A 27,095-nucleotide genomic window follows, 5' to 3' on the forward strand; every position below is an offset into this window, starting at 1 on the left:
TTCGCATTCCTTTCTAGGTTTCAAATTCATTAGTGCAAGTAAAAGCATATATAATAATAAAAATGCTTAAGGTTAGTAGTGGGTGTGTTGGGTGGGTTTCGCAGCACAGGCGAGGGTCTGGCACTTGAAAGAAATACCTTACAGGGGGTGCAGGGTCAGGATGGCAATAAATTGTTTTAATGGGGGTGGGTGGCTTGCACGTTTATGAGAACGAATTGAGCAGAAAGTGCTTAGCTCATCTTGATTCACATGCCGGTTTTCAGGCAAACAGTGATCTCAGAGGAAGAAAACTGTAGCATATTGATTGTTGCAACTTTCTCCAGCTTCAGCGTGAGAATGGAAGCGCAGAGCTTTCCTTCGCAGGGGGAGTGCAAGGGTGGGGGCCAGCCAGCTGCCTGCGCGCCTTGTGTGTGTGTGTCTCTGTCCTTGGCTGCTGCGGTGGAAAGGGGAGCTGAGCATTGCTGTACTATCGCACTGAGGCCTGTTTACCCAAGATGGAGTCGAAAAGGGGCACAAAAGATGGATGCCCAGTGTCCTGCTCAGTAGTCCCATCTATGCAGTAGTCAACCGTAGTTAACTTTACATAAGGGCAAGGGGCAATTCCACTACCAGAGGCACGTGGCCCAAGCCTTGTACTGAGGAGCGTACGATGCGAGGGGGCCTGAGGACCCCTCGCTCCCATACATTCCCCCCTTTCGTTACATCTAAAGTAACAAACTACTTTATCTCGTTCCTGCCGTTCTCCCTTCGCTAGCGCTCAGCTTCAACCACAGCCTCATACCAAGAAGGTGTACCCTTTATTGGCATCCATGCTTTACACACATTTCTTAAGCTGTTACCCCTTCTTGCATATTCTTCAGGGGTGACCATTAAGTATATCCCACCATCCCCATCTAAATCTATCCAAACCTCGTTATACCACAGCAAGTTTTTTGGTTCCCTAATGGTAGTGTAATGTAGATTATCAACCACGTCCCCATACTGTCTATAGATGGCAGTCATCCTATACTGTGGGGTGGTGTATTCTCCGGTTTGTACTTGGGCATCTATCATAGTAGCCACTGTTGTCTGTCGGCCCACTGTTACCATCATCATTGCTGAATTAGGCATATTATTTTCACAGCATCTTAGTTCAGTTGGCACACACAGAATATTAGGAAAAGAAAGACTATGATGGGAATAAGTATCTTTGCTGCAATGTTCACCCATGATGGTATCCAGCTGAACAGATCGTCGAACCACATGTTGTTGTCTACTCCACCTTCTGCTCTCATTCTTTCTCCTAAATTATGCACTGCTGTTATCACATGTGATAGTGTCCCGTTACCAGCATCGGAAGTTGGTACGAACGTGCAACATGCCCCCCCAATTCTTTTGCAAACACCACCGTCCATTGCTGTGATAAGATCTAAAACGTATCTGTTTTGCATCGTCATCAGGCGCAGTGCACGGAGCTCTATTTTTATGATGTTGAATCCTTCTTCAGTGTCGTTGGCCAGCTGGATGAGCTCCCTGCGTGTTATCTGCAGCCATTTCGCGTTCGCCCTTGCTTGAACGCCAGGTGCTAGGAACGATGCAAAGAATGTTTCTGCAGATGAGAAACGCTTATACTGTTGTGGAATTTTAGCAAGGAGTTCTGACGATTTGGCCGAAATATAATTGGATCTTTTGCTGCGTGACAACTTGGTTTTCAAAGTTTCTTCTGACAATAGTTTGTATGCTGGAGGCTCTGTGATTGTCTCATCGGGCGCTGTCGATGGTTCAGCCAATTGCCCTGCTACCGATGTGTGGGTCGATTGGCCTGCTGTCGATGTGTCAGCCAAAGGCCTTGCTGTAAACTGGACGTGCCTCTCTGGTATCACCATTAGTGCTTAGTGAAGTGTGGCTAGGGCACAAGTGCCCCTCCAAGATGCTGGGAGATGCAGGTAAGCTCGTTTGCCACAGATCCAGTATATGTCCATTAATGCAGCAGTGCCTTTTTTCATGACTGGCATTATTAAAGTCTTATTGCACTGCCGCACCGTTCCCATGTTCACCTTCCCTTCTCCATGGAAGCAAAGTTTGTGCGGTATTTCCTTTTGAATCTTTATGGGTCTCTCCAGGGGCGTGACCCATGTCAGCTTGGTGATATGCTGTGTCCAGATGGGGATGCACGTTTCTTTTGCCCATTCGTATGTTTCATCTGGCAGCCCTCGAAGCCTCTCTGCTTTGCATTCAATTGTTTCATCATGCCACTTGTCATCTGCATACCTTGTGCCTTTTATAACGAAAAATGGTTCCTGGAGGCAGATTACTCCTTGTCGTCTGCTAGTGCAAGTTTGTTCGTTTTCCAATTTTTCCATTGTGACTGTGTGTGCTTGAAATGTCTTCTTTATTCTACACAGCATCAAATGAATCAAACATTGGGCCTCAGACAAGGGTACTTCCTGTGGGATTAACATTTTTGGGGTTCCAGTTGCGTGAGGAATAAGTGAGCAAACGTAACAACTTTCGTTACTTGCTTGCTTTGCTGCGGTGCTCATGTCTGAATACCATTTGTTTGATTGGTCAGGGTGTCGGGGGTCCTCTATTTCATCTAACCCCAAGTTATGATAAATATTGTATCTGTTTTTTCCCACCCCCCTTTTTCTCCTCCTTCTGTTTTTTAATTGGGTACCAACTAGTGAATATTGCAGTGGGAATATTCTAGACCATGCCTCATCTATGTTGTTCATTGTGACGTGTGTATTCATTAGTGGTTTCTGGTGCAGTGTGTGTACGCATGCTTGTATTTCTGGAATCAGTTAACCAATAGTAATCATCATTTACATTCCATCCAGGCTCTATTTCCTTGGCTCCAGTATTATTCAACAATGGAATAGCAGTTTCATTTACGTGCAATTGTAAAAGGGGCAATGTTATATTTTTATCATTCAATTCAATGATATAAGTGTCCTTCAAAATAGCTGTTGCTTCAGTCCATATTAGTTTAGACCCTGGTTTTGTCATATCAGTTCCGCTTCCCCCTTTGTTCATTTCATTTGCCACATATAAAACAACATTATACCAAATAAGATAAAACATCATTATTGCAAATAATAAGGCAGCATATTTTATAACACATTCCAAATTATTTAATCTACTGGCCCTAGTGGCATCCCTATTTCTGTCTAACATTTCAGCTTGCTCAGCCATTTCGTCGCATTGGCTCATGTTGAACCTATGTGGGCGAGACAAATTCGTTAAGTCATATGAAAAGAAACATAATTGCAATTATTCACTCTTTTTCATTTCTTTACTCAGTTAGGCATTTAACAATTCCTTTTCATTTCATCATGGAAAAAATGAGGAAAAAATAGAAAAAACAACACGATTTATATGAAAAGAAAAGAAAGAGAGAGAGAGAGAAAGAGAGAGACAAAATATATAAAATCTTTGCTTTTCATCTATACTTTCCCTGTCTAAGTTGCAATTTTCATCATATCAACCTGTGCCAGTGATGGCATCCACACAGTCAGTTTCATTTTGGGGAGGTGTAACACTGTGTGCCCTTCTTACGTCTGAGAGGTGCACCCACTATTTTAACCCTGTGACTTTAACTGCAGTTGGGGTGCTGTACACTACTGTGTATGGACCATGAAATCTTGGTGAATTCCACCTTCTCACAAAGGTTCTGAGCAGAATTTGCTCCCCTGGCATTAAAGGCCCTTCGGGCTGTCTGCTGTCGGCATGAAGGTGTCTGTTGCTACATCTTCAGTAAATGGAGAAACAATTTGTTTTGCTATGCTGCGTACTGCGCGTGTTAGCTGTGTTAGGTATTCCTTAAACTCTTCTCCCAGCACTGTGGCAGCCCTGTGCGCATCGGACGCCCTCCTAACAGGGGAGAGCAGCGTGTGCATTCTTCTTCCCGTCACAATTTCGTGCGGGCTTAAATGATGGTCCTTGCATGGTTGGTTTCTGAGTTGGAACAGTGCTAGGGTCAGACAATATACCCAATTTTCTTTCAACGTGCTGCATAATTTCGATAAATTGCTTTTGAGCAGCCTGTTGATCCTCTCCACAACTCCATTGGCCATTGGATGATAAATCGAACATAGTTTTTGTTTCACCCCCAGAAGGGAGGTCACTTCTTTGAAGAGGTCATTTACAAAGTGCGTGCCGTTGTCTGAACGGATCACGTCACAGATTCCCCACCGTGAGAATACCTCTCGCACAAGGAACTTGGCAGCACATTTTGCATCAGGATGGGGACAGGGGCCCGCTTCCACCCACCGTGAATAGGGGCATACCACCACAATCAAGTATCTTGCTCCGTTACATCTTTCTCCCATATCGGCGTAATCGATATGTAGTTCTCTAAATGGACCTGTAGGGCGTGGCAAAGTGCATTCAATAACAAATTTAGTTAAGTATTCATGTATATTAGGAACAAACCAATCCTCTTGAATATCTGAGGCAATGTGTTGTTTTGCAACGTGAGCTGGAAAATGCAATTGTTGGAATGCTACTTCCAATAATTCTACGGGCATCACTACCTTGCCTGTCATTTCCTGTCTCCAAATGAGATCTGTGGCTGATTGCTTACACCCTCGGTTGCCCCACAACTCCTGCTCTTCTGGTGGGGCTCTTCTCTGAAGTTCTATCAATTGTGCTATGGGCGTGTTATTGTATACATCTACTGGTTGTTCTGCTGTGGTTGTTTTTACAATGTACTCTGATGTTGGTGTCTTATTGAAGTACAAGGCTTCTTTCGCTGCCGCGTTCCCCAATGAGACGGCGTCTGTGTTATGGGTATGGGCTTGGCATTTAACCACCGCTACTACCGATGGTTCTGCTAAAGCTTCTATTAGTTCATTTAACAACGTAGCATGTTGTACAGGGGACCCGTCTGCTCTTCTGAACCCTCTCCTTCGCCAACGTGATAGCCCTGATTGAACTGCGGTGGTAACATAAGCTGAATCTGAATATATGGTCACGGCACAACTTTTGGCTGTGTGTAACACACTGATTAGCGCAGTCAGTTCGGCTGCTTGTGCAGAGTAATGTGAGGGGAGGCGTTTTTGCACAATCACTTTGTATGTGTCCTCTTCCATGCGCACTACCGCCACTGTCTCTGAATTTATGGATGCTGACCTGTCTATGAAATATATTTCTCCTTCTGTAAGGGCGTTTTCACTTGCTTTGGGAATGTCATCGCCCTCTCCCTCGTATGTGCTACAATCGTGTTCCTGTAAATCCTCAATTGTGCATGGCTCTGTAATGAAGGTAGCTGGGTTCACTGTTTTGCATCTGACCACATGTACATTTGGACTTGATATTATTATTTCATAAGCTGAGGCTCTCTGTGTTGTGAGGGTAGATTTTGATCTTTCCAAGATTGCAAATAATGAGTGTTCCGCATATAGCGTCACTGAACATCCCATTATGATCGTGGCACTTTTCTCAATGGCGAAGGCCGCTGCAGTGAGGGCCTGTTCGCAAGCGAAATGTCCCTGCATTACTGGGTCCAATATTCCACTGTAGTACGCTAATGGTTTGTGGCCTAGTGATGTCTTTTGTGTCAATACTGCTGTCCTTAATGTTCCATTGCTGTGTGAAAACAGGAAAAAGTCCCTTTCATAATCTGGATTTGCAAGGACTGGGGCGTCTGAAATAAGATCTTTTAATCGAGACAATTGAGCAATTGTCTCCTGTGTCCATTTTATTGGGGCTCTGTTCTTTTGTGCTTCTTTTAGTGCTTGTAGCATTGGCCGGGTGTACGCTGCATAATCGAGGATCCATGCTCGGCAATAGTTACATATGCCAAGAAATTTCTGCATGTCCTTTACTGTTTTTGGTATGATAATGTGTCGAATAGCTGCTGCTCTGTCTGGTAATATTCTTTTTCCATCTTTAGATATTTGCTGGCCAAGATACACAACGTCAGCAAGGCAGTATTGTAATTTTCCTTTGTCCACCTTGTATCCCTTGGCAGCCAATACGTTAAGCAGTGTTATCGAGTCTTCTCTACATTCTTCTTCTGTTTTACTGCAGACGAGTAAATCGTCTACGTACTGTATAATGGTGCTCCCTACATCTATGTTGCCAATGTCTTCTCGTAGTACTCTGTTAAAATGCTTGGGCTCTCGCAATACCCCTGTGGGAGTCTGCGATGTTCATATCTGCTGTTTCCCGATGTAAAAGCTGTAAGGTACTGCGACTCTGGTGCGAGTGGCACAGAGAAAAAGGCATTTTTCAGATCAATGAAAATGAAGCAAGTTGCCTCTTTTGGTATACTGCACAATATCGATGACGGGTTAGGCACTAAAGGGAACTCTTTTTGGATGACGTCATTGAGTGGGCGGAGGTCCTGGACCATTCTCCACGCCCCTCCTTTTGCTTTCTTAATCGGAAAAATCGCTGTGTTGCATGGGGAAGTTGATGGCACTAAGATACCTTGGCTTAGGAGCGCATTCACTGTTTCTCTAATACCTTCCTCTGCTTCTTTGGATATTGGGTATTGTTTCACTCTGGGTGGGAGGGCACCTGGTTTCAGTTTTATTTTTATGGGAGTTACCTCATGCAACAATCCTACATCGTGTGGTCCTGTAGTCCAAATTTCAGGTGCTACCCTGGCCATGTCTTCTTCAAATATTGTTAGTGGGGCCTTTATGTTAGCCATGAGTGGGTTGTGTATTTCTCTGTATTGAATCATAATGTCACATGGTATGCTTATTTCCATTATTATTTCTCCATCCCCTTCGTAGTCAGTGAACAATTCTTCATCAGTAATATCTTTTAGCATTATGTTTGGCTCTATGCATAGCACACTTCTCCACTCACGTCCTTGCGTGTCCTGGCCTATGACCACAATGCGTTTGTTGGAAACTTGAACTGCCTCAATGTCTATAGGCATAATTGTGCCTGGCACTACATCTGTTGGTGTGATTGGGCGGAATATGAAGTTGGATGGTATTCTCCACTCTTTTTGTGTTATCTCAGGCACTACTCGGGCTAATACCTGTATTCCATAGACGAACATGTCCATGTCAATGGGAATCCCTCTTACCGCAACTTCCTTTGTAATCGTACTTATTAGCAAGAGTGGCCGTACGGGGCATATCCCTGGCGTCGAGCACACTATTCCTTTTTCAGTAAAGGCTATGGTCATGTTTAACTTACCGAGTAGGTCTCGTCCCATCAAATTGATTGGCGCGTCTTCGTAGTACAATAAGGGTGCACGCACTGTTTTTCCCCCACTGTTACATCAAGATCTTTTGTATAAGGAACTTTTAAAATAGCCCCAGAGAACCCCTGCGTCTCCAAATTTCTTCCCAAGAGCTGAAACCGCCCTTCTGTGAGGCATGATTTTTCTGCTCCAGAGTCTACCATAAAGATAAACTGCTTGTTTCCTATCTCTGCCGCCACTAGTGGTTCCTCGTTCGCACTTTGTGTGGTGGATAGGACTGGACACGCAAGTGCTCCCTGTGGGCTGTCCTAGTCTTGGTATCTTTGCTGACCTGGCATTGAAAAAACGTTGTCACCCACGACCGTTACTCCGCGGTATGGTGCATGGGCACCGTTTGCGGCCGCTGCAAAAGGGTTATTGTTTATGTTCCCTACTGGGTTTTGTCTCGCCATGGGCTGTAGTGCGTTTTGCTGTTGTGGCTGATGCTGCTGTTGCTGCTGTTGTGAGGCTTGCTGTCTCTGTTGCATTTGGGGGTCATAGCAGTATTGATCCTGTTGTCCCCCCCTCCCCATTGGAGCTCCATAAGGGCTACCTGGGTGTGGGCAGCCCCACCCCTGTTCATTGTTCATGTGCTGTTGTTGCTGTTGAAAATACCCTGATGGTCGCATTCTACAATCTCGTGAATAATGTCCCCATCTTCCACAATTCCAACACGACCCCTGTTGTCCTCCCCTTGGTCCTTACCCACCATACCCTCTGTTTCCCATTCCTCCGTATCCTCCCCTTTGCCCGCGGTACCCACCTCTTCCTTGGGCCGGCCTGTTCTGCCACTGCGATCCTTGGCCTGGCTGTTCCTCTCCGTTCCACTGTCCCTGATCTTCTCCAACCCACTGCGCTGCTATCCCAACGGGCCTTCCTCCCACGTTTTCCTCTCCTTCGTTTCCTCTGTCTGCTGTTGCACTGGCAGTAATGGCGGAAACCTTCACTAATTTGATCTGTACTAATTTTGCTTCGTCTGCCAGCCTCTTTTGCGTGACCTCCTTTTCCTTCTCTTTGATCCTCTTCCAGTGGTGCACAATTATGCTCTGAATTTCAGGCCACCCTTTGGCTTCGACCCCAGCTATTTTGTCCAAGGCCTTCTGCACCTCTTTCGACAACCCCTTTTTAATGATAAAATAGAATAAAGCTGTTGATTGATTCCATGCCGTACCAGTTTCGCTTCTCCATAAATCTTGCACTCGCAAAATAAATTGCTCAGGATCCTCGTTCTCCTCCATTGTACACTGCATCACTGCATGTAAATTTGGAACGTCTGGAAATGCACGCCGCAATGCATCCCACACTTGTGCTCGAACATTGTTAAATGGTGATCCATTGTGTCGGTCACAGCTCATCGTTACTCCTGGGAACCCTGCCCTTTCCCAGATTGTGTCTGCTTGGTCCCCGATTGCTGAAACTAATAGCCATTTTACATCACCTATAGCTAACGGCACGCCTGCTGTGTTTTTCTCAAATACATGTATCCACTTACCTGCCCCTCCAGTCAACGGGGGGAGGAGTTTTAACAAGTTGGTTTTGTCCATTTGGGCCCACGGAATGTAATTTGGCCTACCGGCTCCTTTATGTATCAGTGGCATTTGTAGTTTTTGTTTCTTTCTCGTTCTGCTTGTCTTCCCTTTTTTTGTTTTACTTGCCAATAGGTTTCCTATCCTCCCTGTTCGTTGTCTTAATCTATCTTTCCATAATGGTGGCGAAAATGTGTCTGGGTAATGGTGATTTGGCAGTGGGGAACCCTCCGCGGCAGCTGCCTCTTCGTATTCATCTAAATCGTCCCATATTTCCTCTATTTCTGACTCTAGCTCGTTATTATCCTCCCAGTTTTCCTTGGGTTCACTTCCTTGTCTTCCGCTCTGGTCTCCACTTTGTTCACTCTCTGGTGTATCTGGGCGTATAATTCTCACTGGCTTGTTATTCATTTGAAACAGGAACTGTCCTGACTGACACTCTTGTTCTTGCCTCTGCTGTGTTGACGTCCCTTGCGATACTATAGACTGCCCTGATACCGAGGCTGCTGGGGTTGCATTGCTTGCTGCCCCGATCGGGGGTGTGAGATCGGCCAGTGACAGTGGGGGTACCTCCCCTCCCCCTGGCAGCATTTGCCCATTGTCACATAAAGCTCTTAACCGTGCTATTTCCATTTGTGCGTGTGCTAACTGACGGTTCAAATCACCTGTTAAACGTGCTATATCCACAGGAGGCGCACTCGTGGGGCGGTACAGGCCTCCTTTGTCATATGGTGGAGGTTCGGGGGCTGTTGCCCCGCTCTGGGCAGTGGCGGTGGGTGGTATATATAGGGGTTCACTAAACCCTACCGCTGGCCTAGTCATTAAGGGATACATTTTTGTTACTTCATTTTCGGTTGTAGTTGTTGAGCATTCCCCTTTTGGTGTCCCATCCACTTCTTCAGGGTTTTTCTGCTTTTCTGTCATTCGGCTTGTACCTACCTCTGCCGTGGGGGAAACTTCCTCAAACATTCGCCATAAATCTAACACTTCTCTTCGGTTCTGTAACTGTTTCCCTTTGTATCGCGCTAGCAAATGTCTTGATACTAGGTCCAACACTCAAATGATCCTCCTTCTGGCCAAATTGGTGTAACCCCGTCTCCCTTTATCTCAGTGATCCACTGATCGTGATACTTCTGTATCCTGTCGCTATGAAGTGGAAGGTGCTGGCAAATATGTGCTAGTGGTGTTACTCCCCCCATGGCAATGTTTCTTTTCCTTTCTTGTGTATTCTAGTACCTTTGAATCTCTTCCCACCTCTTACTTGGTACATCAGTTACAATATGTAGAAATAATACATTTGTTATCAATGCTCACAATTACCATATGTCACATTAGCTTTCTGAGAGGTGTTAACTGATCACCCCTCACGGTTTATTTCTTTTACCTTATATCAATCACAAATTACTTGTGTTAAAATACTTTAGCGTGTTCAATAAGACATATACATAAAAGCAGACCAACAAACATATAATCATGCAACATACACATGCACTGCCTGCGCGCGTTTGTTCTTTCCCTATTCCCGTTACTGTCCCTGTTTTTTCTTCTTCCCTATACTATCCACTATTTCGCATTCACTCCCCACCTCTTTCACCTTTATTATGTCTCAAGATTTCTTACTTCCACGGAAAAAGAATATTCTAAAAACTACTGCGAGCCTACACGAGACCCCTACTATTTTTATCTTTATCTCTATTCTGCACTTGGTCGGGACAAATGCTATGCGGCGCCTCCTTCTACCCCCTACGGGCTAGGATACCACTTCTCTTCTTCTTCTCACTTCTTATAACACCTAATGGCCACATAAAGGATGGATCAGAAAAGCCTCACCGTCATTCACGCAGACCCTATTATTGGCTACCTTCCCTCTGTTGCTAATTCCCTTCTTCCCGTATTTTCCCCTTACCTTCCTTTGGGGTCTTTGCAACCGGGACTCCACGTGTTCAGTCAGGTACTCCAAGGGTCGCCGCTCGCGGCCGGACCTCGCTCAGGTCCGTCCCCCAACCAAGCCGTGGTCTGCCTTGGCGAGCAGCTTTTTCGATCGGGTATTCGTCAACCGGGAACCCTTGACCCTTTCTTCTTGGTGTGCACAGTCTGGTCAACCGCAGAGGCGATGGTTCTGCTGGGGGGCGCCCTGGATCTCGCTGCCGGGCGGCGCAGGCCTCAAGGCACCTCTCTAAGTCACGTCGGGGTCACCAAAAATGTAGGTGCCTTTCCCCGTCTTACTACGTGTGAGAGAAAAAGAAATAAAATAACAGGCAAAACCCCTTGTCGGGGAAAGAGGTACTGAGACCTGGCTGCAAGAGTTCAAAGGATGGTTTATTTCTCCAGCTAGGAAATAACCCAAAAAACTCTCACCTCATTACATCAGTACCAACATTTATATTAGTTAAAGGAACTCTAACAAAAAATACTAAATGGACCCAATTGGCCAGATGGTGTGATGCTGTAGGTGTGGGTAGCATCTCTTCCTCCTGGTTGGCTGAGTAGCTGACGGATGTCAAACATCTTGTGCTTCATGCAGGTCAGGGTCTGGTCACTGTGGTCACTACCTAAGCTAGTATTGTTGCATACTAAATGACAAATTATTTAAAATATTTTATGCTACTTGTCACATTTCTACATAGTTACACACAATGATTATGGTCAGTACAATTGGGTCATTTGTGGCTTTAATTGAAGGCCTTGACCTTTATTGTGCATGCAAAAGAATCAGACTATGTTTCGCATTTCTTTCTAGGTTTCAAATTCATTAGTGCAAGTAAAAGCATATATAATAATAAAAATGCTTAAGGTTAGTAGTGGGTGTGTTGGGTGGGTTTCACAGCACAGGCGAGGGTCTGGCACTTGAAAGAAATACCTTACAGGGGGTGCAGGGTCAGGATGGCAATACATTGTTTTAATGGGGGTGGGTGGCTTGCACGTTTATGAGAACGAATTGAGCAGAAAGTGCTTAGCTCATCTTGGTTCACATGCCGGTTTTCAGGCAAACAGTGATCTCAGAGGAAGAAATCTGTAGCATATTGATTGTTGCAACTTTCTCCAGCTTCAGCGTGAGAATGGAAGCGCAGAGCTTTCCTTCGCAGGGGGAGTGCAAGGGTGGGGGCCAGCCAGCTGCCTGCGCGCCTTGTGTGTGTGTGTCTCTGTCCTTGACTGCTGCGGTGGAAAGGGGAGCTGAGCATTGCTGTACTATCGCAGTGGAGCCTGTTTACCCAAGATGGAGTCGAAAAGGGGCACAAAAGATGGATGCCCCGTGTCCTGCTCAGTAGTCCCATCTATGCAGTAGTCAACCATAGTTAACTTTACATAAGGGCAAGGGGCAATTCCACTACCGGAGGCACGTGGTCCAAGCCTTGTACTGAGGAGCCTACGACGCGAGGGGGCCCGAGGACCCCTCGCTCCCATACAAGACATAGCATGGTAACATGATTTTGAGATTAAACTATATACTGATTTGAGAATAGGTGACACTGGGTGTCCAGAGGAGGCCTATGGATCTTAGGCAAAGAGTTGGTCTTTTGGCAATTAGAGTGGACTTGGTGTATGGTCAAAGGGTCGACAGACAAAGGCTCGACAGACAAAGGGTCGACACAATTTGGTCAAATTACAATTTGGTCGAATGGTCAAAGGATCAAAATTCTTTCATTTCGGTCGAAATTGATACAAGCATACACTTTACTTGATTTAAACATTCACTTTATTTTGGTATTGTAGTCTCTTTCATTTATTATTTTGCATATAATTGTTGTATCATGTCTGTAATTTTAACATTTATAGTTATCTTTTTAAATAAATATATTAATACTGTGCTGTTATCTATTAAATAATTAAATATAACAAGTGTTTTTGTACAAGGAAAAAAGTTTGTAAGAATGTATTTCTTTTTTAACACTAGATGTGTGCTATTGCACCATTTTTTAACTGTATAGTAACGTTAAACTGTTTAAGGTTTGTAACGTATGACGTGTTACGTTTTCTACGTTGACGAAGACGCCATTTTTGAAGTTCCGTGCTCGCGTTCCGGATGCCTGTTGCTCGCGCTCTCTTTTTTCTGGGATTTTCTGATGGATTTTTCCTTTTTCATGGATTTTTCGATGGATTTTATCATGGATTTCGCCTGCTTGGATGCTCCGGATCGTGTCTTGGATGGTTTTTCTTTGGACTATATGTTCATGGATTTGGGTTTTTCACCACTACGGATGGCTTTTTTTAAAGTGAGGATTACTGTTTTTCCTGGATGGATTTTACTTTCAAGGATTTTTTTTTGGCTTGGAGTACGCTGTTTTGGGATTCGGGTTTTCTCTACCATGGATGGATTTGGCATGGAGCTGGCGTTTTTTTCCAGTGAGTTTTTTTGTTTTTTTGTTATTAACATATCAAATTGTAGGCTGCTGTTTCTAGGAATTGGATTGGTTCTGTATTTTCAAAATTGTCTACAATGCTTGCAATTCTTTCTTCATAGTCTCTGTATTTTTTTTTGGTTATTGGTCGGTTTTCCAGTGATGGTGTTTGGGATAGTTTTATTTCTTTTCTATTTTGTTCACATTTGAGACTTTTGATGAAGTGCCATAGTGTTGTTTTTTTTTAGAGTTGAATTCTTTATTTATCTTGCTGTGCCAACCATCTTGCACGTTGTTTGATCTAGGCCAGTTGTTTTTCACCGATGTATAGCAATTCCATATTTCAATTTCATATTTTCCCTTTCGTCTGGTTCCATGTCTAGTAAGTTGCCCAATCCACGTGTTCTCCATATAGTCCATTAAATTACATAATTGTGCTTCATGATTTGTGTAGTAATCAGATGCAATCAAAGTGTCATAATATTTAACAACCATGTCCTCTTTCAAAAATGCAAAGCGTATAATCTCTTGATCTGGTGCTGAAATTCGATGTCCTCTATGTATAATGTCCATAATCCTAATTTTTGAATTCGTTTCCATAATGATTGATTAAAATGAAAAAAACATTCTTGAATATGAGTTTCTGGATACATTTTTGAAAATGCTTTTATTTGTCCCTGTTCAAAGTCCATGATTATTGTTTCTGGTTTTTTTCCGGCAATGATTCGTGAATTAATTTGTATATACAGCTGTACAGTTCTTCCGACTTTCCTGGCATTAAAACGAAAACTAGAGGTATCACTGTTCCATTTATTGTTCCATGTATGCTATAAAACTGAAGAAATGGTGTTGGACAGGTTTTAAATGTAGCGTCTCCATGTCAAGTGTTTGAATTTCCCAAGTGTGTTATATTTTGAAAAGTTGTCAAAATTAACATTTTCTCACTCTTTATTTCTAATGATTTCCACAGAAATTGCTCTCCCTGTTCTGTTTTTTGTAATACGTCTGGTACAATCATGTTTACATAACGTTGTGGTGCTATGGGTAAGTTTTCTTTTTGTTGTTTTTGTCTATTTACATTCCGTTTTACTGCTTTTGTATTTGGCATTTGTGCTGTTATATGCAGCAGTAACCTCTCATAAACTTTGGCTACGAGCGAAGTTGTTGCTTCATTTTTGTTCATTTCTACATTTTCTTTCAATTCATTAAGTGTTTTCTTTATTAAAACTGTCGTAGTGTCCGGCATATGGTTATGCTCGCCAGTTAAACGTATGTTTTCTCCTTCTGTTATTGCTCTGCCATTGCATGTATTTTTTCTGTACTCCTTACACTTCCAATAGCTTTTTTCTTTTCGTGTGCATTCCTTGTTGTATATATATACTTCATATGATAATTACGATGCGCCCATTTGTGATTTTATGAATTCCATTTTTTTATCGATCTGTACCTGAAATATCAAATTTTAAAAATTAATTCACCCACTCTGTTATTATTTTTGGTAAACAAGTGTGCAGTTAAAGTATCTTTTCATAAAATTCCAATATGGAATATTTAAATGGCAAAAAAAGATCGAAATGTTTATTTTTTTAATTCATATCATTTTATTTCTGAGAGGGTTCGCATTTCTATAAAAAAAAAGGGGGGTAGGGGAGAAACCCCCATTTCTAATATAAAACTGTGTGAACCACGCTGTAATTCGCTTATTTAGTGTGTTTAACGCACTGTTTTTTCAGTCACGTATACGCTATTCACTCGCGTGTTTTGGTCAGCTGCTTTCTCTGGCACTTTCCTGATGCACTGACAGTTTGTTTTCAACCGTCAGCTGTGATCATTGGTCTAATACAAGGTGCTTTACTCTTCATTTACTATCATCTCCTGTGACCCTTTTTTATTTTCATTGCTAATTCAACGGGCTTGCATTTCGATCAAATGACCCGTGTATATTATTTATGTGTTTGTCGATCTTTTGTCTTTCGATCTTTTTGTTTCGATCTAATGGCCTGTTTACCTTATGTCTATGGGCTGTCGACCCTTTGACTTTCAATACTTTTGTTTCGACCCTTTTGTCTTTCGATCGTTTGTTATATAACCAGTGGACTTTTGTAATCCTATTACCCTTCCTGTGCCCCTTACATTTATCTCCTCGGATTGGATGGGTGTTTTGGGGGTTACATTTCTGAGTTTTGTATTTTGTAGGTAAAAAAATATGTGAAGGAGTTGAGAGCACCCAGAACAGTGGAAGGAGTAGGCGGGAGGAGGCAGCATCAGAAGGGGCCTGAGGGATGGTGGGGAGGGCTTACTGATAATGAAACCTACTACACCACCCTTCCAAACAGGTCACGGATAGGAAGACCGAGTCAGTGTGCAGAGCCACTAGTATAGCAGAGTCATGAGAAGGTCCAAGTTTCTGTGATAGCAAGAAGTGAAAGTTAAAGGTAATAAGAGTCAACGTGGTCAGTGATGTAGGGACAATTGTTGCAGAGGGTTTGTGAGGAATAATCGCAGTGGACATTGCAAAAGGTTACTGGCCAATCGGCCACTGGCAAAGGCTGAAGGGCAATGGACCCTGTGGCTGCTGGTCATGGACTTAGGCTATGGCTAGTGGGATTTGGTTGGGTATTAGGGTGGAGGCATTGGCTTTGGCTGGCTGTATAATAAAACCCCTGAAATTCAGTGAATAAACATTAGTCAAGTGAGAGTTGAGGGGATTTGAATTATCGCCAACAAAACCCTTGCAATTCAGCAGGTTTTGGAAGTGATGCGCATCTTAATTTGCCGTCCCCCTGTTGCAAAGCCCATGAGCACATACATAAAATTACAGAAGGAATTCAAAGTGAGATACAAAAGTGGAAATGGGTCATTTACGGAGGGTGGGAATGCCGAGCTAAGATGCTCATCACTTCCAACACCCCCTGAATTTCAAGTGTTTTGATGTGATAAATCAGATTACCTTACCCCTCTCTCAACTGATGTTTTTTCACTGATGGAGAGACACGCAGAGAGAGAGAGATGGAACTACTAATCAGTAGAAAGGAAAGAGGAAACCCCCTCAAATAGTATGCAAAGTGCTGTTAGGTTTTAGTGGGAAGGCATTGCTCGTATAAACCAAGGGGTTGTTGTATTGTGCTTGGTATGAATGCAGGTGCTATGTGATGTAAAAGAGAGTGTTGGTGTGTCAGAGAGCATGTTATGGTGTGAATGATGGAACGCTTGGAGTAAAGGTTCCAGACTGTCTGTGTTGGAGAGCCCCTGCCTGGGTGATGGTAGCTAGTGGTTTTCTCACAGTCATCTTGCTATAACTTAATGTGACTGAAATAAAGTAACTTGCTGGAACCTACCTGATGGGGCTGAGGATCCTGCTTTATTTCAAGGCTAACGATATAATGGTTCAAAAGGTGGAAAGTCATGACAAATGTAACTATGTATTCATGATGTGATGATGCCACTGCCAGATCCAGAGGCCCAACCTACTCTTAACACATAGCATTCATATTTCTCTATTTTTTTCTAGTTTTTAAATACTTTGGCAAACACGTGCCATTCCCCATGTATCGACCATTACACCTAAACCGTGCTACTTAAGAAGTTATTTTAATGATTCAAAATGTTTTGGGTTCATCTGAACAGAGGCGAACCAACCAACGGCGAAAACTGTTACCCCTAAGTGGGATGAGACTGTTCATAATTCTAGGCATTACAAAGTAAAATGTCAGTTCTTCAGAACCCAATAATGATTTGTAAGATATTCCTATATATTGAGGTACGTACACGAACCAACCCCCCTTTGATGACACCATGGAGTAAGCAAATCCCCCGTGCAATCGGTAGCTCAAAGAGTGAGCGGCAGGAATGGAGTGTGACAAGAAATGGCAAGATAATAGGGTATGTAGGTGCAAAAGTCAGTGGGCCTCATTACAAGGTTGGCAGCAACCCGTTGGTGCTACCAACACTGTAACACCCTTACAGCCGCCTGATATCCCAGTGCCATCGGGATATCACAAGCGGTGGCGGTAAGGGTTATTCTCCATTTCCATGCAGTCCAATAGGACTCCATGGAAATGGAGACACGGAAGCACTGGCACCATTGCTAAAGGTTGCTGGTGCTTCTGTGACAACCATGCCATTAGGGACCTACACTCCCGGCAGGTCAGGCCTGCGAGGGGATCCGTGGCCCCTACTGGCATCGTTGCAGTATGGCTGGTCAGAAAGGGTGCCGGTACGTTGCTATTGGCACCTTTATATCTGGACCGAAATACTTGTAATGAGGGCCATAGTATTTATTAAGACCAGAGATCCTGATAAGCTGGTACCATATGAGTTTTCAACATGCATACATTAACCTTGCTGCCATCCCCGTAATATCCTTATCGCCACCTGATATCCCGGTGCCACTGGGATATCACATGTGGCGGCGGTAAGTGCTAATCCCCATTTCCATGGAGTCCCATGGAAATGGAGACCCTTAAACACCAGCACCATTGCCAACGGTGCCGATGCTTCTTTAACAGCCATGCCAGTAGGGGCCTGAACTCCCAACAGGTCAGGCCTGCCGGGGGATCCGTGGCCCCTACCAGCATCCTTGTAGTATGTTGGTCCGGAAAGGGTGCTGGTACGTTGCTATTGGCACATTTGTGCTCTGTGTGTTTCGGTGAATTGGAGCTTGGAGGGGAACGCTGTGCAGTCTACTCTTCGTGAACCTTCTGGATCCTGAGTCTTTCTACTCTTGTTGTGGCTCTGCCTGGAGGCGGTGCTACATAGACCTCAGCACACGTAGAGCGCAAAGTGTGTTTCGGTGTTTGGTTGTGCGGGCTGTGCGGATGTTCCGAATGGATGACACCAATCAAAAAATGCGCCTAGTGCACATGCACCTCCTTTGAGAGAACAGCGGGATGCTGTGCTGCACTTACCTACTCAGACCAGGCTGCAGATACGACCCTGGAAATCCGTGCTGCCTGCCTGGCCCACTTGTAACATTTTGGACGTAACTGGCAGCAAGCAAGTAAATGATGAACACGCTGAATATGCACATGCATACAACGCAGGGGTGGGGAAGGGCCGCGTGTTTAAGCATGCAAAACATTCAGCAACCCAACGAACGCCATTGAGCGGCACCCCCCCATACATTGATGCAACATTTTCCCGGCCAACGCTGCAACAGCCCCTCTCCTAACTGTAAGCCCCTGCACGGCGTCAGTCAGTGCCAACACGCTGTAGCTGCTGACAATGTTGATAACGTCTCACACAGAACATTTCAAAACAACGTGAGATTGCTCATTTCCACTAAATCAAACGACGTATGCGAGGCTAGTGTAACAAGAATTCTGATGCTACGAGTCTTAGCTTGGCAATCTGTTGACTGCCAGAAAGAAATTTGTTCTGATTCTGCCCATAATTTATTTGAAGAAATACAGGTCCATAAAAATGAGACCGCTGAGGTGGAACCTGCCGTGGTGTATGAGGAGAGCACCATGGTTAGGCCAGAGTCACCTCTGAAAGACAAAACGCCGGTCAACATGTACGAACTACAGAGCACGTCAGACTCTGCCAAGCGACGATACGACGAGCAGCGAAAAGCCCTCGTTGCTCTATATGACCTAGAGCACCTTAATGGTGCGCGCGTGCCAACTCATGAAACGACTTTAATTGGTGCCCCAATGTTGAACACCTCTGTATGTGTTGACTAGACTCTTACTGACAACTCTCTTAACAAGCGAGATCAAGCCGTACCCCAATCAAGTCTGAATCTTGCAATGCCACATACATTTCAGGAACTTAATAGTAACAACGCGCCTTATGCCAAAAACATCAATTCAAGGTGCGAGGATCAATTTCCCATCAAACTTTGCTGCAAACGGGTTAGCTCTGGGGGAATCGGAGCAAACAAATTAGTCATGTTCTTTCGGAAGAATTATTCTTTTTTTTTTTTTAGCAGGCTTGTCAGCAAAGAGAGAGGGCTTTGCCTGTTGAACTTGAGAGCACAAATAGCAGATATGAAGTTGGACATATTCCATCAAATTTACAGCGCAATTCTCTAGCAGTGGCGGACAAACTGTTGAGAGATCCGACTGAGATCAATGTGCAACTTAGTAACAGTGCAGCCGGCACAATCACTTATCCAGATTGTGTCGATGGGAATCATGTTGTCCGGGTACAGAGTCTCTTAGAACAGGGTGATGGAAGTAAAGGAGATATCAGGCCCAGTAAAAATCCTAAACGACGCAGAGTCGCTTCAAGTGACTCATCAGAGATCAACTGTTTTGAGGCTAGATCTAAAGAACAGATCATACAAACACCCCTCAAGGTAAATGTTTTGAAGAAAACGACACGGCAAAAACAGAAAAAATATAATGCAGAAATTAGCTCTAGCGATGTGACGTCACCTGACTCATGTGAAACGAACTGTGAGCACTTATACAGTATACATATCCTCAAATGCAGTGACAAATGCCGTAAAACACGGCTTTAACACCCCATTGAACCTGGCGATAAAATATCTGATCCCGAATTTAATGTCGACGGTAACCCTAGCAGTGTCTCCCTTCCTTAAAATGTTCGAACATTTGAACAACACCTTTCAAGATCAGACCACGCTAAGTGCATTGATGAATTCCAAATTGGTCAAACTTGAACGTGAAATAGATACTTTGAAATCATGCATGGTAACGGAGAATCAAAATGCTGAAATTACAATGAACCTGCTAAGAAAGCAGCTAAGAAACAACTCAGAAGTTAAACGACTCTTAGCAAAAGTTGCCAAAGAAGCTGGAATTACTCTTAAACAAAATAAGCAGATACACAGAAAAATAACGCTCCATCATGACCTAAATCATAAATGTGCGTGGTTAAATGACCACACGTGCACTGCAAATCATGGTAACTTTTCCACCCTCAATGAGCAAGCTGGCCCCTTACAAAACAACTATGCAAAATCCGCTCTAATGGTGGAACAGAATAGAAACACTGGGGAAACTCAAAGTGGAGCTACAGTGGAACACCTGGATGCCATAGACATAAATAATGCCAAGGCAAACTCATCCACTCTGGTGCAAGATGCACCATTGACTTTACCGTCTACGTCAAAAAACGCTGACGGAATCATTTGGAATCCATCAGTTAATCCAAAGCAAAGAATACAACGGAGCCCTGCACAAGCAAGTCACGCGTCAGGTGGCTGAAGGACCAATTTCCGAGACACCAATCTCATCCAGCAACGAAGGTAACATAAGCAACTCCATGGCACTAGAAAACACAGGTACGATGCCGTTTCAAGGCTACTTGGAATCCTATTCTATTTTTGACAAAACAAAAAGAAGTGTGGTGAAATCAAAAGGTAAAACATCAAGTACTACAAAGAAAATGTACACAACACTAATTCAAGGAAATTCCTGCGCAATATAAAATCACTAAATGTGACAGTTCAAACATCTACCACAAAAGCTCCACAAATAATTTTGCCTAAAATAGCAACACACCCATGTAGTAATGGGGAAATCCTGGAAGCTCTGAAGCATACTGAAAGTGATGGGATTGACCCTCAAAAGGCAAAAGACGAGACAATTACAAGAGAAATGCTAAATATGTCAACCTATGAAAGCGAGGATGAAGCGGTAGTCGAAGAGGGCTTTACTTCAGAACTAGAAGGCGCAATATGCCTAGATTCAGATGAAGATACACCAAACGAAAAACAAGAGCTGGAAAGGAAGTCTTGGTGTACAACAGGCAAAAGGCTGTGTGAGGTGATACATTACCCAAGATCAGTCGCTCAAAACAAAGAGGTGGAGCTCAAAAACTCTAAATCAGAGAGAGGAAGATTCATGACTATTGCTGAAAAAAGGGACAGGTTTGCAGCCCAAAACCTAATACTTGAGCTACTACCGAAGCAAGGATGTATGGTAACACAAAATGGATGGGAAGTGACTGACAAGAGAAAGGACAAAGGAAAAGATCTTGTGGATCCAATTGAAAATCACATCAAAAAGACAAATGAACAATACAAAGAGCCATGGATTCGGAACGCGAAAATAAAGAATGTAGCTCAAGCTAGAGCAGAATATAGAACGGAACCGAAACTGGCTTTTACCACAAACTATTGTCTGCTCCTGGAACGCATCTCATCCACTAAAGATTGTCTAATATTAAATAGAAACAATGTCACCATATACCCACCTTAAGAACTATAATTTTGGAGGATATCAAATCAGTATAATTTCCAGAGGAAGATTCGCAGGATCGTGTGCGGCTTCATATTCAAACACGACTAACTCATGATATCCTTTTACAGGCTGCGCACTCCTTATACCCGTTGGGATTTGATCTTACATCGATCAAGATTGTTGAACACGACCAAAGAACATCTCATGGAGCCAACTACAAATCTGCAAAAGACAAATCAGATATGAGGCTCATAAGAAGAGCTTCAACCGGAAGCACATCGCCCCTCGGAAGCGTAAAACATACAGGAGCTACAGGATCCGATTTGGACAATCAAGATTTTATGACCAAAAGTCAGCATGACCAAATAAAAGTGACAGTCGTGGATCTTGGTCGAGATGAGCCGAGAAGCAAAGATGAGTATCCCCTAAGAGAAAATGACTGGGCGTGGTTAGCCGGGGCTCTTGGGGTCTAGCATCAAAGCTAATGCTCAACGAATGCAACTAAATCGGCAACGACAATAGGATCATGGAATACCAGGGATTCAGCACTTATTTAATCATGTGGCTGAAGAGCTGCTCACCATTGACATCATCTGTCTTCAAGAAACCTGGTTATCTGAGACCCCCCGCAGAAGGTTATGAAATAAGCATAAACCCTGCAATCAAAGGAATAAGGGGTCGTCCGATGGCCGGGTTGCTAACCTTAATCAAGCGGCTTTCGGATTGTAAAATTGCAAAATTTTTCACCACACATACAAGTGACGACAATTGAAACAGCAAGTACAACTAATACTGAGAGAACGGTGGTTCACATAATAAACGTATATTGGAGCAAAAAACCTGTGGGCTTGAAACCGTTTAAGGACGAAATCCTAGAAATAATTGACAACATCATGTCTACTGAGCTGATGTCAAACTTTATTTTGTGTGGTGATTTCAATCTTGAATGCATACAACTGGGAAAAGAAAAGAACTTGAAGGCTAGGTCTGCAAAATCGAACAAAAAGTTTGAGAAACAGTGGCTAGGTGAATTGGAGGCACGAGACATAATATTATGAACGGTAATGCTACAGGAGACGTTCCAGCAAATGCAGCATGGAGGACGAATGAACAAAAGTCTGTGTTGGATTATTTCTTTGTCTCTGAAACAATTAGTAGAAAAGTCCATTCCCTGCAGGTCATAAATATGACCCAGAGTGACCACAACTTGATCAAACTTACATTGGAGATCATGTCACATAGCAAGATCCTGGCTTGGGAAACAAAAACATTGGTAGAGCCAAACAGAACGAGGCTAAGAATATTGTAAAGCTAAGTACATTACATTACAGATTGTTTGACTTGGAAATCCTTCGGAAAAAAGGAGCTTACACAAAGAAATCTGCTGTATTAGGAAACTCATGACTCTGACGAGACCCATCCATCAGAGAAACAAAGGTAGCCAAGCGGGGGTACAAGAACTGGCTAATCGCACATAGAAACAATATGGAACAAAGAGATGCGGAACACATGATCATGCTCTTGGCACAACAAACTACGAAAGAATTTTGGAGGACTATTAATGACCTCAAAGCACCACAGAAAGCTCTCCTCTGTAACATGGTGTCTGAAGAACAATGGACAGCACATTACATCGAGCTATATAAGAACTAGGAAGAAAAAGATTGTTGTAGTTTGCCTTACATGCAACATTGGGACATTGTTATAACATACGAAGATATTCTAACCAACATACATAAAATCAGCTCATCAAGAGCACCTGGGCCTGACGGGCTAACCAATAAAATCCTCAAAGAAAATCCAGAGGCACGGACAAGGTTTTGCACCGTATTATTTGAAATCATATTGAGAAAACAGGCCATCCCAAATTCATGGAAGAGTGCAATAATCGTTCCAATTTTCAAAAAGGGGCTGAGAACCGAACCAAAAAATTATCAGCCAATTGCACTTCTTGATGTGCTTGGAAAAATCTTCGCAACTCAATTACATTGGCAACTACAACAATGGAGGAAGAACACCTTGTTATTTGATCGAAGGCAAACAGGCTTTGTTAAAGGCATGGGCTGCGGGCTAAACCTGGTTCTAATCAACATCCTAAAAATGGAGGCGATTAGGCAAGCAAGTAAGACCTACTTAGCCTTTATTAACCTTGCACACGCTTTTGACTCCATAAACAGGGAGTTGTTATGGGCCAAATTAAAACAGCGGAAGCTCCCTAGAAGTCTGATTCTAGCGACTAAAGCCCTGCATTCAAACATTGACATAAGAGTCATTATCCGCCCCCATAAGAACATCTAGAGTCATGAAACAAGGGTGCCCCCCGGCCTCATTCTTGTTTAGCATGTTCATTGCCGACATCGGTGAAACCTTGGGAGATATACGTGCATTCCCACCTAAAATCAACGGGGTGCACGTGGGGAGGATCCTGTACGCAGACGATCTAGTGTTACTGGATGCCACTCCGATTGCCCTGCAACAAAAGCTGACTACCTTGGCGAATTATGTAGAAGAAAATGGGCTAAAAGTGAATACAGCAAAATCCGAGATACTCATACTTCAAAATCAGAGAGGAAACCATGTCCTTGCATCAAACCAACATCAGTGGAAGCTCGGAGAAGAACAAATTAAATGGTTCAATCAGTCAGTTCACTTGGGCATGGTTATAAGTAGCAACATCAATGACGCTCCTTGGGTGCAAAAACTAAAGCCACATGCAAGCAACTTGCAGCACAAGGTGCTCGGATGCACACGAAATATGGTAAATTCTCAATCAAGTCTGTGGTTGAATTCTATAAATCCAAAGTAGTACCAACACTAACCTATAGAACAGAATGTGCTCTCGGGTGCCCAGCAGCCCAATGGCCGTCCTGAGAAAACAACTTTTGCAGTAAAGTCCTCTGGTTACCCAAGGGGACCCCGTCAGCTTGCATTCGGTACGAGCTGGGTTTAATTTCATTAAATGCAAAAATTACCTGGAATACACTTGCTCTGTATCGAAAAATGGCATCCGAGATCCCGCTTCCTCAATTTGAGATCCTGGCAATAACAAACCGACCACAAAAAGACACCATCTTGGCGCAATGGTTTGAACAATGTGATGAACATTTTTTAAAAACTGAACTCGGATAATCACACTTTGCAAACCAACCCAAACGCAGTAAAAATCAAACGATGGACCCAGGACTGGGTTGACACCATTGAGCAATGCCGGTTACACAGAGTGAGGTACAATGATGCCACTGAGGCAAGAAGATTCAACATATTGCCGAAATACCTGGAAAAATTACCCTCAAAACTTCATAGAGCCTTATTTATAAAATTTCGACTCAATCTGTTCAACACGAAAGAGTGGAAAATGGGGTGGAAGGCAAAAAGCCATGATGATGGGAAATGCAGGTTGTGCAAAAAGGCAAACGAAACCTTAAAACATCTATCCCTATTTTGTCCAGTTCTGAAAAACATGCGAACAAAGCACTTGGGAGACCTGATTGCGCAAAGTCCATCACTTGGTGCAGACGAGGGGTGGACCCGCTTAATGGAGGGACATGACAAAGTCATTTTTGCTCTCACCTTCTATTTGGACATTATGCAAAAAACGTTAATGAATTGTGACACATGATGTTGAACATTGACATATTGTGACAAATGTGACCAGAAAGACTAATGATATAGGCGTTGGCCTAAAGGAAGTTATTTTAAAAAAGTTTGTAACGAACTCGTTTAAATAAAAAAAAATATTGTAATGAGGTCCATAGTATTTATTAAGACCAGACATCCTGATAAGATGGTGCCATATGAGTTTTCAACATGCATGCATTAACATTGATGGCAGAAAAAGGTCACCCAACCCATTGTATTTCCCGGCCCCAAACCTCTTTTAGCACTTGAACACCTTACCCCTAACTGTTATGTCAGAGCAAAGCAGTAAAAAATGTGGACACAGAATTACCTCAAGCCGCGTTGAATAAATATGGTTTGAAATGCCATACAAAGTACAGTAATTCCATGTGTGCATTTCTAACTGCATTCCACACCCTCACGTGAAGCCCTTCATCATTAGCTTCCACTTTCAATTACCCACCGGCTTCCTTATCTATTAAGGCTCGTGTATGCCTTTTCATTTCTCCCCAACTGCAAGATCCTCTGCAGCGTCCTGGCAGGTTCAAATCCAGTTCCTTAATAGGTATGTAAGTCCATAAGTTATCGCTTTTGAGAAGGCATGCGATAGGCATTTGCCAGGCACTACCATAAAGGTACCGTCTGGTAGCAGCTAGTAAATGGTGTGAATACCTGGGCATATGATGGCAGTTTCTAGAAAATGCCTGTCTAATACTATACAGAAGCAAAAACGGTTAGCTTTTCTAATACCTATTTTTTAATAGGACTAGAGAACAGATGTGAAGACACACATACTGCTTATGAGTCAAGATGCTGAAGGAAGGTAAGTAAGTGGGCACCACTTGTTTAAATTCACTTTCAAACAGATCAAAAAAGGTTGAGGTTATAAATCATCTTTCAAAAAATTCACAGGAGCTGGCTACGATGAGTCTGGAGACACCCTGACTCGTGGAACACAAAAATATACAGAAGACCAGGTAACAAACCTGGCCACACAGCCGCTCTCTGTATAAGCCCTACCAAGGGCAGTGCAATTTGCAAAATTAGAGTCAACTAGTAAATGTTCACTGTATTTACAGAATGTAACTCATCCAAATAAATCTCTTAGTCGGATCCAAAAGTAATATGCGTTTATCAAAAAGAAAATTCCAAGTTGGTCACTAATAAAATCTTAGTGAGGCCGCGGCTAACTCATCCCATAATTGTTATAGACATAAAGTGCCAATGCATTTCGGAGCATACAGCTCCTTCATCAGGGCAGGTCTAATTTACACAAACTGTGGAACATTTATACCAAAAGCATCAAGTTTTGAAAAACATAAACAAAATCGTGATTGTGTTACAAAATATAACCATGCGTGAAAACAATATAAAAATAACATACCAATTTTCGATGAGTTGCAAGGTAAATGGAAAAGGTGAATGAAGCCACACAGTAGGGAAAAGAAAAGATGCCAAAATAAATAATGTGTAAATGAAATAACACAGTTAATTTGAACATGATCAGAAAACCAAGGAAAGTTACCTCAAGGGATCGAGGTAGCCCGTGGAAAAAATGTGCGGGGAGTTGACAACAACTTCACACAAGATCAAAGGTCTGGAAACCAGACCAAATCAATTCTTCAATCTGTAGGTGCAACAACATGTGTTTTAGTGGGTTGTCTCAGAATTTGTCATAGACACTAGTTGTAGAGGTCTGCAGGCTTACCTGTACTCGTAAAGCTACGAGTGTACTGAGGCTGGGATTGCGGTCAAGCAGGGGACGCCATTCCGCATTGCCAGGGAACAGCGTTCCCAAGGTTACTCATACTAATATAAACACGTGACCCAAATGTGTCCATTGATCGACACGATGCCGATAGGCAGTTGCACTCTATGCAATCAGGCAATCAAGGCTAAGAATCATAGAAATAAAGATGCTGAAGGCACACTTGGTTAAGTCATTTCTTTCCCACCCATGGACCATTTACATCTGCAAGTAATTCCTTAACTATCAGTGGACTGTTTAGAAATAACACCGGAAGGTCCTATACAGCACACTGTTTGACGTTACTGCTTAATAGAGTTCACTGAAAGATATTTCAGGTGGAGAAGCACAGGCATTGGGTGGCAATTGCAATAGGGCTTAGCATGGCCATAGGCAGTCAATGGATGGGTAAATAATGAAACAAAACCCACATTCTGTTTGTCCCTCGTCACGTAACAACTCTCTTTTATCTATACTTCACAACAGTTTTGCTTATAGGTGGCACTTAAGCACCACCCAATGGCC

At 43.2% G+C, this 27,095-nt stretch overlaps 1 protein-coding gene across 2 annotated transcripts in view; it reads left to right on the plus strand.

The window, feature by feature from the left end:
- DNAI4 (dynein axonemal intermediate chain 4) overlaps nt 1–27,095 on the plus strand; it is a 779,679-nt gene that overhangs the window by 531,004 nt on the left and 221,580 nt on the right. The gene's annotated exons all lie outside the window — the stretch shown is intronic.

Source organism: Ambystoma mexicanum, chromosome 1q, assembly GCF_040938575.1.
Source record: "Ambystoma mexicanum isolate Mex_15411 chromosome 1q, UKY_AmexF1_1, whole genome shotgun sequence".
Taxonomy (NCBI): Eukaryota; Metazoa; Chordata; class Amphibia; order Caudata; family Ambystomatidae; genus Ambystoma; species Ambystoma mexicanum.